Source organism: Lolium perenne, chromosome 6 (genome assembly GCF_019359855.2).
Source record: "Lolium perenne isolate Kyuss_39 chromosome 6, Kyuss_2.0, whole genome shotgun sequence".
NCBI classification, from domain to species: domain Eukaryota; kingdom Viridiplantae; phylum Streptophyta; class Magnoliopsida; order Poales; family Poaceae; genus Lolium; species Lolium perenne.
In genome coordinates, this window is record NC_067249.2 from 155,821,281 (window position 1) to 155,833,775 (window position 12,495).

Sequence of the window (12,495 nt, forward strand, 5' to 3'; positions counted from 1 at the left end):
GTCATATGACTTGTACATCCACTATCAAGTACCCATTTTGACCCTCCGGTGGCATAGTCCTACATGAGATCAATTCTTGGATTTAGGTACCCATTTTTCAATGGGTCCTCTTTTGTTAGCAACAAGGGTCTTTGGGACCCAAATAGACCAAGCAACATAACCATCATATGGACCAACATATTTAGCATAAACATCACCATAATAATCTTTAAAAAGAACATAGTGAGGGTTATCTATTCCCGCACCATCATCATTAATGGTTTTGCCCTTTCGGGTTTCACCATTAGCTTTCTCATGTGCGGGCTTGGCCTTTTTCTTGTTTGCCTTTTTAGCCTTGGTATTAAAACCAAGTCCCTCCTTCCCATTGTTTGACCTTTGCTTACTCAAAAGATCATCCAAGAAAAGTTTACTTTGGGGAGAGGAGGCCTTAGCAAGTTCATCCTTCAACCTAGCATTTTCCTCAATAATATTTGCATGATCACACGAAGGAGTAGAGGTACTAGATCTGTCATATGAAGCAAGCCTAATTTGAAGTTGCTCATAAGACTCAGAGAGGAGAGAGTATTCACTCTTCAAGGCTTTGTGAGCCTTGTCTAGTTCATCTAGATCCTTCACAAGTTTCTCATGATCAACACCAAATTTGGCCTTTTCCTTTATAAGCACTTTAGTCTTAGCTCTAGCAAGATCTCTAGCTTTAGTGAGCTTGTTAAGTTTATCTTGAGGTTCTTCAAGATTTTCTAGCCTCACTTCAAGAGATGCTATAGTTTCTTGACATTCCTCAAGATCATTTTTAAGAGCATGTATTTCTAGAGAGTCTTCTCTCTCTATTTGGCACTTTTTTCTCAAGAGTATCATTTAGTTGAGCTATACGAACCATGAGACTTGAAACATGCTTCTTAGTGTTACCTTGTAGGTTATGAATGAAATCATCAAACTCTAGCATTTCTTGTTTCACTTTTAGACTAGCAAGATCAACCCCTAAATCATTTGAAGTGCTAGGTGTAGAGGGGGTAGGAGATGATACCTCGGAAGATTAGCCATGAGGCAACTTTCTTCCTCCACATGAATGACCTCATTGGGAGATTCACTTGTTGATGACGAGTTTGTGGAGAGGGAGGCAAGAGCAACCAATCCATTTGAGTTTGCATCTTCTTCATCATCAACATCTTCATCTCCGGAGGTATACTCTTCTTGAGTTGATAGCACAATAGATGTGTCCAAGGTGGACCTTGCCATGAAGCAATGTGCATTCTTGAATTGAGGGTTCTCATTGGGTGAATCAAAGAGAGAGGAAGAGGGAATGTTGGTAGTGACAATGGCGGCCACTTCTCTTGAGCTTTCCTCTTCATCATCACTAGCACTTTCAATCTCATCGGAAGAGTATTCTTCTTTAGTCACTAGCACAATCCTTGAGGGCCTTTTGCCCTTCTTGTTCTTGTTATAGAATTTCTTGTTTGGGGGCTTTGAATACTTGCCGTTTGAGTCTTTGCTCTTGTCCTTGGGGATGAGCCTTCCACCATGAGTCTCCCTATTCTCATAGGGACATTCAGCAATGAAATGGCGCTTGTCATTGCAATTGTAGCAAGATCTTGTTCTTGGGCCCGAGCTTGAGGGACCCCTTGAGTTGTTTCTCTTGATGTTGTCTTCTTTGGCCTTGGATGGATCAATCCAAAAGGTGTTTGCATGGAACGCCATGTGGTCATGGTAGTGGTGTTCCAAGTCTTCCGGATAGGACATGCTCCAAGATGCCCTATAAGATTCTTGAGGAATCACTTCTTACACGGAGTTGACCACCAAGGCAAGGTTGGACCCTTTTGACATCTCAAGAGCACGATTGCGAGAATCATGAGAGTTTTTCTCAAGCACCTTGAGAGCTTGTATCTCGTGCACGGCTTGTTGAGAGGTGAGAGAGGCATAGCATTCTCTACCGACAAGAGTCTTGACATCAATAGGCTCCAACGGCATCATGCAATCAATGTACTTTTCCTTGATCCAAGAGTCATCAATGTGAGTGGCACCAACATTCCGGAAGGCACCGGCAACGGTGAGAAGTCTTCCATACATATCTTCATGATCTTCATCCGGTAGCCTCATGAATCCTTCGGCTTTATTCCGAAGAGCATTACACTTGTTCCTTCTTGTGCTCTCACTTCCAATGCAACTTGCGGCCAAACCATCCCAAGCTTCCTTGGCGGTGGTGAAGTGCCGAACACGAGACAACTCCTTTGTCCCCACACTAGTTTGAATCATGTGCAAGGCGGTGTTGTTGAGTTGACTATCAACCGCTTCTCTTCTAGTCAACTTGTCGGGGTTGTAAGGCTTGAAGCCTTCCACGATGATTCTCCGAAGTTCATTGGAGGCACTGCGAACATGAGATCTAAACTCAAATTGCCAAGTATCATAATCATTAACGGAAAACTTAGGTGGGTCGCCTCGAATGTTTATATGAGGGTGAGGAACCGGTATATCGGGAGATAGAAAAGGAGGAGCCACTCGATTGTAGCTCTCACCTCCACTAGTTCCTCTAGGGGATGCAATGGTAGATTTGATAGTGTTTATGTTATCACCATCCACGGGAGTGGTAGAGGAGGGTAATACCGAAGCATCACCCTCTTCTAACGCATCCGTGACATTACCCTCTTTGGTGGGAGCCACGGGACGGGGAGGAGTGAAAAGCTCGGAAATCATCTTTCTCATGCTTTCCATTTGAGCATCCATGGATGACCTCAACGAATTGATATCATCCATGGTGACCATCTTAGCCTCCCCTTCCGTAGGTCCATCGTTCGGCATACTCTTAGGCGGTTAAGCCCGAAATAAGAGCCGAGGCTCTGATACCAATTGAAAGGATCGTATGCCGCACCTAGAGGGGGGGGGGTGAATAGGTGCTAACCAATTTTTAGTTCTTTTTCAATTTAGCCTTGACACAAAGGTAAATTCTCTAGATATGCAACTAAGTGAATTTACCTATATGACAAGATAAGCAACTAAGTAAGATATAGCTACACAATATAAGAGATAGAATAGGATAGAGGTAACCGAGAGTGGAGCACGCGATGACACGGAGATGATTCCCGTAGTTCCCTTCCTTTGCAAGAAGGTACGTCTACGTTTGGAGGAGTGTGGTTGCTACGAAAGCCAAACCAACAGCCACAAAGGCTTCACTCAGATCTCCGGTGAGCAACGCCACGAAGGCCTAGCCCACTTCCACTAAGGGATTTCCTCGAGGCGGAAACCGGGCCTTTACAAGGTTCTTGGGGCACACATCCACAACTGAATTGGAGGCTCCCAAATCTGTAACAATACAACAATCAACAACAACACATCAACACAAATTAACTAGGGAACCAAATAGGAACACTAGCATGAGATCCCTCAAACAAATGAGGGGGAAATAAAAAACGCTTCAGTGAGGATGTAGATCGGTGTCTTCTCCTTCGAATCTCCAAAGATCAAGAGCTTTGGTTGGGGGAGGAAGGAGATCTAGCAAATCTTGTGTTCTTGAGGTGGCTCTAATGGAGGTGAGGCTTGGCTGATTTTTGAGCAATGATTGAGCAAGCATCCAAGGAAGAAGAAGGGGGGTATTTATACCCCCCAGAAATCCAGCCGTTGCAGTCTTCGGGGGGCCGGATAATCCGGCCTAAGTTGGGGCTGGATAATCCGCCCCCACCAAAAATCCGGCCTAAGGAAAAATCCGGCCAAATGTCCGGCCAAAAGTCCGCCCCATGTCCAGGGCTGCTTCGCGTCTGGTCCTTAGCCATTTTTGAGGGGGCCGGATATTTCGAGAAAATCCGGCCCGGATTATCTGGCCCTGGGGAATTTCTGGGCAAAAGTCCGGCCAATAATCCGACCCCTATACTGAGCCACATTTCCTCTGGTCCTTAGTCGTTTCTTGGGGGGCCGGATATTTCAAGAAAATCCGGCCCGGATAATCCGGCCCTATGGAATTTCCGGCCAAATGTTCGGCCAAAATTCCAGCCCCTGTACTGAGCCACAAATCCTCGAGTCCTTAGCCAGAAAATGGGGGCCGGATATTTTGCAACCGGCCCGGATTATCCGGCCTGGTGGTCCTTTTCAGCTGTCTTTTGACTCGTGTTTCCACACAAGACACACACATATTCATGTACCTATATACATCCTGCACCACTTCATCAAACATTAGAGTATCGCATACATTGACATCAAACACACAAAACATATTGTGAGAGATGTTCTTTCAGTAGCCTGTACCGGTTATTCCGGTACACTCTTAGTTAGTTCCGGTATCCCCCTCCTTGGGATACTGGTATGATTCTCTGAATCAACTTCGCTATCCGGACAACCTTTAAACCGGTACTTTGATGGCCTAAACCATCCGGTTTGGCATGCCTTTGGCATACCGGGGGTCACCCCCCCCGACACAAAAAGTTTGTATTGACACTGTCAAGGGACTAACACGTTTATCTAGTTCATGCAGGTCACAGTCCCAAAAAGTTTGTATCGACACGTCGACTCGGGGGTCAACTCCATTGATGCACCCTTGAAGAATCTCTCCTGCCTCTATACAGGTAATCTTGAAGAACGAAAATAAAATGAAGAACCCGGAAGCGTTAATCAATGTCGACGAGGTCTATATGTCGTATCGAATGTTAAGAATCAGACACATACACTATCTCCCACTAAGTCTTCTAATGCACTTTAAGAATTGGCACCGTTGAAAAATATTACAGGTTGAAGAAACACAAGACATGGATACCTCCTTAAAGAATCAAGAGGATCCCGCATATAAGAAGACTTGAAGTGGAGCTCCGAAGACATAGCTTTATTTATAGCTTCGAGTCATATGAACAGTGCTATCAAGGGGGTGATCTTGAAGTGTTCATCCAAAACTTGTTGTGCGTGCTCATCTAAGAACCCACACCCATATACACAACATACCCAAGCCCCCTCAAATGTCTTGAAATATAAGTCTGCACTGAATGCCTTGAAACATCTGTTTCCGGGCCCATGGTTGAAACATGTTTGCATGCTAAATTTATTTTTATTTGAATCAATGCTTCATGTCTATTTGTTGACACTTCAGAGTTATAAGTCATGGCATTCATCGAGTTCTAGATGATTGAAGTGCAGCTTCTTCTTCATCAGTCTGAGAGGATAACCTCCACCCTGTGGATAACATCAAAAATATCTTAATTAGCCGTTATATTTCCATTACAAGATTGTGACATACTGATCCAGGGCTCAATAGGATTGATAGGACACTCATATCAACCCCCATAGCTCAATAGGATTGATATCCTAAAGAACTCCGAGATTAAGTGTGTTTGCCCGAAGTGATTTGAGGATGGGTGACCGATCGAAAAGTCCTTCCCGGATGAGAGCTATCAGGGGTAACAGATCCGGCCCAGGGGTGGCCGGGTTGTTACGAAGATCTTGACTCACAAGTCTTACAATGGCTATGAGACCACTATAGGGGTTCCTAATCCAAACAATAAGTACACAAGTTCAGGCCCGGGAGAGTTCACGTAAAAAGCCCTACCTCCTTGTCTGAGTTCATTTATAATATACTATAGTGTGAACCAAGGTTCTCAATATGTGGAATGGGGTGGTGGCCGACGAGATCTGAGCACCCCCATCTGGGTTCCCCAAAGCAGCCTCCAAATGAATTTAGGGGGCGCCGGACAAATTTCAGCGCTCAATGGTGTTCCCCAAAATCGTATTACACCCCAGCGCGGCCCAATTTCTTGTCCGGCGTCCCCAAGCCATCCTTGACCCACAATGCACGCCCTTGGCGTGCCGGACACAAGCGAAAAGGCAGGATCGTGAGGCGGGCCACGCCTTTCATTGGCTCAGATGAGTGGCGTTCCCCAAAATCGTATCACGCCCAGCTCGGCCCAATTTCTTGTCTGGCGTCCCAAGCCATCCTTGACTCACAAGGAACACGCTTGGCGTGCTGGACATAAGCGAAAAGGCTGCATCGTGAGGTGGGCAACACCTTTCATTGGCTCAGATGAGTCATATTTTACTCTTAAATTTCGCTGCCCTCTCCCGTCATTTTCATTCCATCCCGCCTTGGCAGCCCATTTCTCCCATCCGCCCATGATATCATTCCTAGCGACGTGAGCGCCATCAATTATGCACCACCACTGCCATGCCACTGAAAGCTCCCAAGAGTAATAAGCCGATGAAGAGAGCGGTGAATGGCGCGAACGGTGCCTTCATCCAGTCGCGGTGGCAGCCACCGCCGAAGACGCAACTGTCAGGGATGACGAATGACGAGTGGGGGAGGGGCATTGTCATCTACCAGAAGTTCTCCAAGAAGAACGTCAAGGCAGCCATCGCGCTGGAGACAGCGATGACCCATGCCATATTTTTTTGAAACTTTAATAGTAGGAAAGGCCCCTAGTACTTTTGTATATTAAGAGCCCCTATGGGGTAAATTTTACAAGGTTACATTTTTGTACAGAAGAGGCAAAAGCCTCCACACTAAGGAGGATATAAGTCTATAAGGAGTTTGTAACAATTGGAATAAAGGGGTGTGAATCTTTCTTAGTCCTATGGACTAGTGAGGAAAAATCAGCTATGAATCTTCTCTTCCAGGAGTCTAGCTCTGGTGTAATGTTGTTCAATAATAGGTTGCTCCTTTCCTTCCATTTGCTCTAGGATCCTACAATGAAAACTTCCATTAACATAAGTCATGTACATTGTGTCTTGGCTTGTTCAATTATCTGGAGCCTATTTCCATGTTGTTGCCAAATAATGTTTAGGGTCGCCCAACATGCCTGACTGAAGGGCGTCCCAACAAGCCATACCATATTCAATGGCGCGGCTTAAGGGTTGGCTCACAGTGGGAACCCAAGCGGCACATCATCGGTGAACCGACACGGTTTGAGTGTCCCTCCTCCCCGTGCCGCTTCACCGAAACACCTGAAACGACGTGGTTCTTCCCTCACTACACCAACAACGCAAAGCATGGTGGATTCAACCTAAACTCTGCGTTTTCACCAAGTGTCTCTGACGATCCGCGGGCCCTCGACCTCAAACGCACGAACACCGACTCGCAAGGGAATCCTGCGTGAAGGTGCCCGCTCAAGTTAGATGCTCATGGCTGGCCTTCCAGGCAAGGCGAAGGCATCACCACCACATGTTTTACGCAACGACGGTGGGCGACATGCAGGTATATGATCGCCTTTCTGAGTGTGTGTATTTTCCCACTCATCACCGCTGGTAACACTCAACTTTTGTTCATGCGTAGATGAACGGCAGGGCCATGATGGCGGACATCATATTTCACAGTACCCAAGCCAGCACAGCCGCTACTAACCATGTCATCAATGAAGAGGACACCACTGCGGATGATGGATTTGATGGCGTCAATGATGGAGAAGATGAGGAGAATGACAAAGAGGATGTCGTGGATGATGTAGAAGAGGAAGCCGGTGGAGACATCATCGATGAGGGAGATGGTAAACACGACGTCAAAGAGGGAGCCAATGGACGCCGACAAAAGGAAAGCCAAGAGGAAGGGTGGTGGCTCCCTGGGGAAAAATTGGTCGCCGTTGGAAGACCAGTACTTGTGTGATTCATGGAAGGAAGTGAGTATTGATGCCATCACTGGAACAAACCAATGCTACGGATCCTATTGGAACAAGATCAGGACCGAGTTTGATGAGCACAAGATCGTCACCGTCGAGTACCGCAGCATGGAGATGAGGCGCAACCAAAAGGTCGTAGCCAGCCGGTGCAGAATCATATAAGCCATTGTCAACACATTTCATGGCTACCTCGAGACTTATGCGCAAGGCAAGATAGCGGCCTGAACGCTAAGCTTCAACTTGATTGCTCGCTTAACATGTACATATCGGGACATGGCCTCAACTTCAACTTGATGCACTTCTTCCTCAAACTCAAGAGTTGCAATAAATGGCGTCTCACACGCCTCTCACTGAAGAAGGCCGTCGGCACACTCATTGATTTGGATGCCCCATTGTCCACCTCGGCTGCCCATCCCACCTGCAACAAGAAAGCCAAGGTAGTTGTGGCACATGCCGCATCATCAAAGCAGGCGCAATCCGCCATTGAGAAGTGGAAGATGGTGATCACGGGCTGTCAACCATGCGAGCTTAAGAAACCATAGAATGGTGGACGCCCATGTTGGAGAAGCAGGAAAAGAAGATCGCGCTCGAAACAATGAGAATGACGGCTAAGAAGCGGAATGAAGGTTTCCTCATCTTGACGACCGATGACAAGGGATTAACTTGTCAATGCATACAGATTGTAGACTTGGGTTTTCACATAAAATAGAGGGCAAGTAGATCGTGAAAGTTCAGCCGAAAAAGGTGCTCGACTATGAAAAACTAGGGTTTGTGTTGAGAATGATTCGATCCTTTCTTTCTCCCTCGGCTCTCCTTTATATAGAAGGTGGAGCCGAGGCTTTCGTATCGTATAAGTCACAAAGTCCGGGAGACTATTTGAGTCCTTCCCGTATTGGTACAAGACTTTATTCCTAATCTATCTCTATTTTCCATATCGATGCTTATAGGACTTCCAGGCATCATAAACTTCGGGTCGTGGGCCTTCAGCCATCCCTGGGTACCTTATTCGGCAGGCCCATCCAGGATGCCTATATCAGTAGCCCGCGAGATTTTGCTTGAATCGTAGAGTCAAGTAAAATCTTCATTGTAGAATCAATCCATAAATTCTTCGGTTTTCTATAATATTTTGCTCGAGGTATTTATATCTTGTACAGCGATAATGGTAGATGGGGCTCGTTCATCTGACGGATCAGGTACCAGTTAACTGCTCTTGTGGCAAACCCGCAAAAACCTACTTCAAGGTTAAGTCCCTGGACTCGACCTTGGGATACTAGCTTAATTCGACATGCGCCGCTTAAGGTATTACCATGAGTCGAATTCCAGTTAAATTTTATCGAGTACCTAACGCGTCCGCTAGGATTTTTCTTCTCGTTTGTTGACACATATAAAGTAGTAGAGCGCATTCGGGTGTGATACCACGCCGCACAGGACGGATCCTGAGGACTTACCTTCGTAAAATATTACGGCATTCAGAGATTTTATCGCGGCGGGCACGCTCTAAGATTATATTGTTCAGTGCCTTTTTCGGCTACTGGAACGGTATATTTATTTGATTCATATGATGACATAATATCTTGACCTCCCGATGGGAGTACATTTCGAGTTATATATAACTCGAAAATGTACGATGATACTTCTTTCTCATACTTCATCGGGTGCGCGACCAGCGCTCCTGATGGGAGTAGCCCCCGAGGCTACAGCCAAGTGTTTGCACTTGATTGTAGGCTCAGCTTTTGCTATTTTGACCAACTCTGTATTTATCCTTTTCACCTTATTCTCTTATCTGAAGTATATACAATGCTTCTGATAAGAGTATCCCGTGAGCATATGGGCAGATGCTTGCATTTGATCATAGGCTCCCGAAATTTCTCTGCTAGAAGACTCGAAGATTTTCTGTCGCCATCTTTTAATGAAAACACCCAAAGATTTTACGAGTGACGTTGCTGCTCAAAATAGCCACGATTCCCTCCTTGGGAAGCCACAGCTGCTGTCACTTCACTGGATTGTGGGTCCAGAATTCCTGCACCGTCGACACGTCGTGCAGGTGGGGGACACATGTCCTCCGTAATTTCCGGCACCCAGTAACTCCGTCCAGTAATTTTGGGCTGATGAGACCATTCTACCCTTGTGGACACGCGTAAGGCTATAAATACCTCTCCTTTTCACCCAACGGCGCGGTGGATCAGCTTCTCACTATATATTTACCGCATCGTCCTCATTCATCCCCTTCGCTGCGCCGCACATCGCTTAAAATCCTTGCGCTCCTGCTTCCCTTCATCCTGCTCCTCCACCAAAGCTCTCCCCCATGGCTCCTCCTCGCACGAAGATGTTGAAGAACAAGGTTCCAGGCACTGACGCACCCGCGGGGAAGGCCCGAGTTTCTGGTTGGGAGCGGTCCAAGATCTCCGCTCAGGACCATAAGACTTTGAAGAAGCTGGGCCTGCTGAAAAAGCAGGAATCGCTGAAGTTCCCCGGCGATGAGAGCATCCCCATCCTCCAATAGGATTCCGGGTAACATTCATCGACTTCCTCGTTCGCGGCCTCTCCACTCCTATCCACGAATTTCTTCATGGTCTCCTTTTTGTTTACGGGATTCAGCTGCACCAGCTGACCCCGAATTCTCTCCTCCACATCTCTATTTTCATCACTCTCTGTGAGTGTTTCCTCGGCATCCATCCTCATTGGGGCACGTGGAAACACATTTTCTATCTCCGGCGCAACAACTCTAGGAACGTCATCTACAATGTAGGTGGCGTTTGTATATGCGTCCGTCCCGACGTTGACTATTTTGACGTTAAATTCCCAGACTCCATCCAAGGATGGCGCAAGAAGTGGCTATACATTTAAGACGAGTCCTCATCTCCCCAAGAATATGGCATTGCTCCGTTTGAGCGTGCCAAAGAAATTCAGAGGCGCCGACCTTGGGACATGGAAGCCACTTCTGAAGAAAAAGCAGCCACTAAAGCTTTGATGACCCGAATCCATCAGCTCCAAAATACCGATCGAGAGGAACTTTCGAGTGTACAGATTATTGTCTATTTCCTTAGAATTCGGGTGCAGCCACTGCAGGCTCACAAAAACCCTCTTTGGATGTACTCAGGAGAAAATGATGTCGACCGCTTGTCCAAAGATCTTTCTGTGAAGGACTTGAAGAGGCTCATCCGACATTTTACCTCCTTGAGCAAGAAACATGAAGTCCCCTCATCCTGTCGCGTGGATCCATACAGTGCCATCCATGCTCTCCCTAAAGTGAGTGCTTTTTCTCGAGTCGAGTTTGCTATTTTTTCGGCTTCTATTTTATTTCTCTTGTGTTCATTTTCTTGTTTTTCTTCATGTAGGGTCAACAAGTCCTTTCTTCTCTTCCCCCCTTCCTGAAGGTGGAGAGGTAGATGGTCGAGTCGTTATCACCGACGATTTGCGGGAATCCTCTCTTCCTGAGAGCGAAACCGCGGGTTCCCAAAGATCTGCGGGTTCCTCCGACAAAGAGACATAGTCAGGGCAACCCTCTGATTCTGACCATTCCATCTCTCCTCCTCCTGCCACTTCTCCTGAAGGGTGCGGCAAAAGGAAGAGAGACGATGCCGAAGACTCTGGCACGTCGAAGCGTGCCGAAGTTATTGCCAAAGAAACTTCTCCCGAAGTTGAAGGTGCCTTCGACCCTTTCGCCGCGCCGTTAGCTCGTAAGTTGCCATTTTCTTGTCTCCATCCGTCTTAGTTTTCTTTAAATGCTCTAATATCTTGCTTTGTCGCTATATTGCCAGGTGTACCGAAGAAGCAGAAGAGGAAGAAACTGCGGCTCATGGAACAGCTCCTACGAGCACTTCCAACACACTGGTTCTTTCCGAGGGAAACCGCACTGCCGCGGAAACTCCGCCCCCTCTGGAGCATAGCCCAAAAGCGTCAACTCCTGTGCCTAGCCCCCGAGCGCCTCCAACTAAGAAAGCTAGGACCGGGGCTGGACACGCTCAAGAAGTTGTCGCTGGGAGTTCATCGACTCCCTACATGGAAGATGTAAGTTCTCCTTTCTCTATTGAACATCTATTTTGCTTGTCGATTTTTTCTCTCCTGATGGTACTTTTCTGCCTTGTCGAGCTGCGTTCAACCTTTAATGAAGGATCTTATCCAACTGGGTTCTCAATTTCTCAGGTTCCGTGATGAGGCTACCACTTTGAGAGGTAAACCTTGCACTGCTCTTTTGTATGTTCCTTACTTCTGCCAGTGGATTCTTTGTCTTCTAACGAGTATTCCTTTTATTTTGATCTCTTTCGTTTCAGAGGCGCTCCGTCGTGCCAAAGAACATGCTGATGCACTGGACGCCAAACTGAAGCTCAGCGAAAAGGCTCGTGAGAAAGCCGAGAAAGATGCTACTGCTGTCGAAGGTCTTCGGCTGAGGTTGCAGACTGCGGAAGATGCTTTAAACGACAAGGAGGCCAGCAGATCGAGCGCGGAAACGCCATAGTGATGCGCCTTGAAACGCATATCCGCAGATTTACATGTAACCTATTACTTCTCTCGCCCTTTTGCTTCTGCTTTTGTCCATTTCTCTGATATTAACGAACTCATGGTTCTCTCCAGCAGGACGGATGGGTGAGGAATATACCCTGCAGGAAGAATCCGATGATCACCTCTTCAACAGTCTCGATCTCCTCGAGTTAAGTTGTGACTTGGCGCGCACCAACATCTCGGTTGCGCGGGGTGTGCTAAACCGCTTCTTCTCCCACTTCTTCCCCAAGCAAACGCAACCGGATATCTTCTCCGAGCTTGTCCATCGCTTCCAGACAAAGGATGATCTTGTTCTGGCTGATCGTCAAGCTAGCCTGAAGATCGGAGTCAAAGGAACAATTGCCTTGGTCGCTGCTAGCGGCCAAGAAGTTGATTGGGCGAAGGCTGGCACTCCTGTGGGCATAAACAAGGAGAAGTG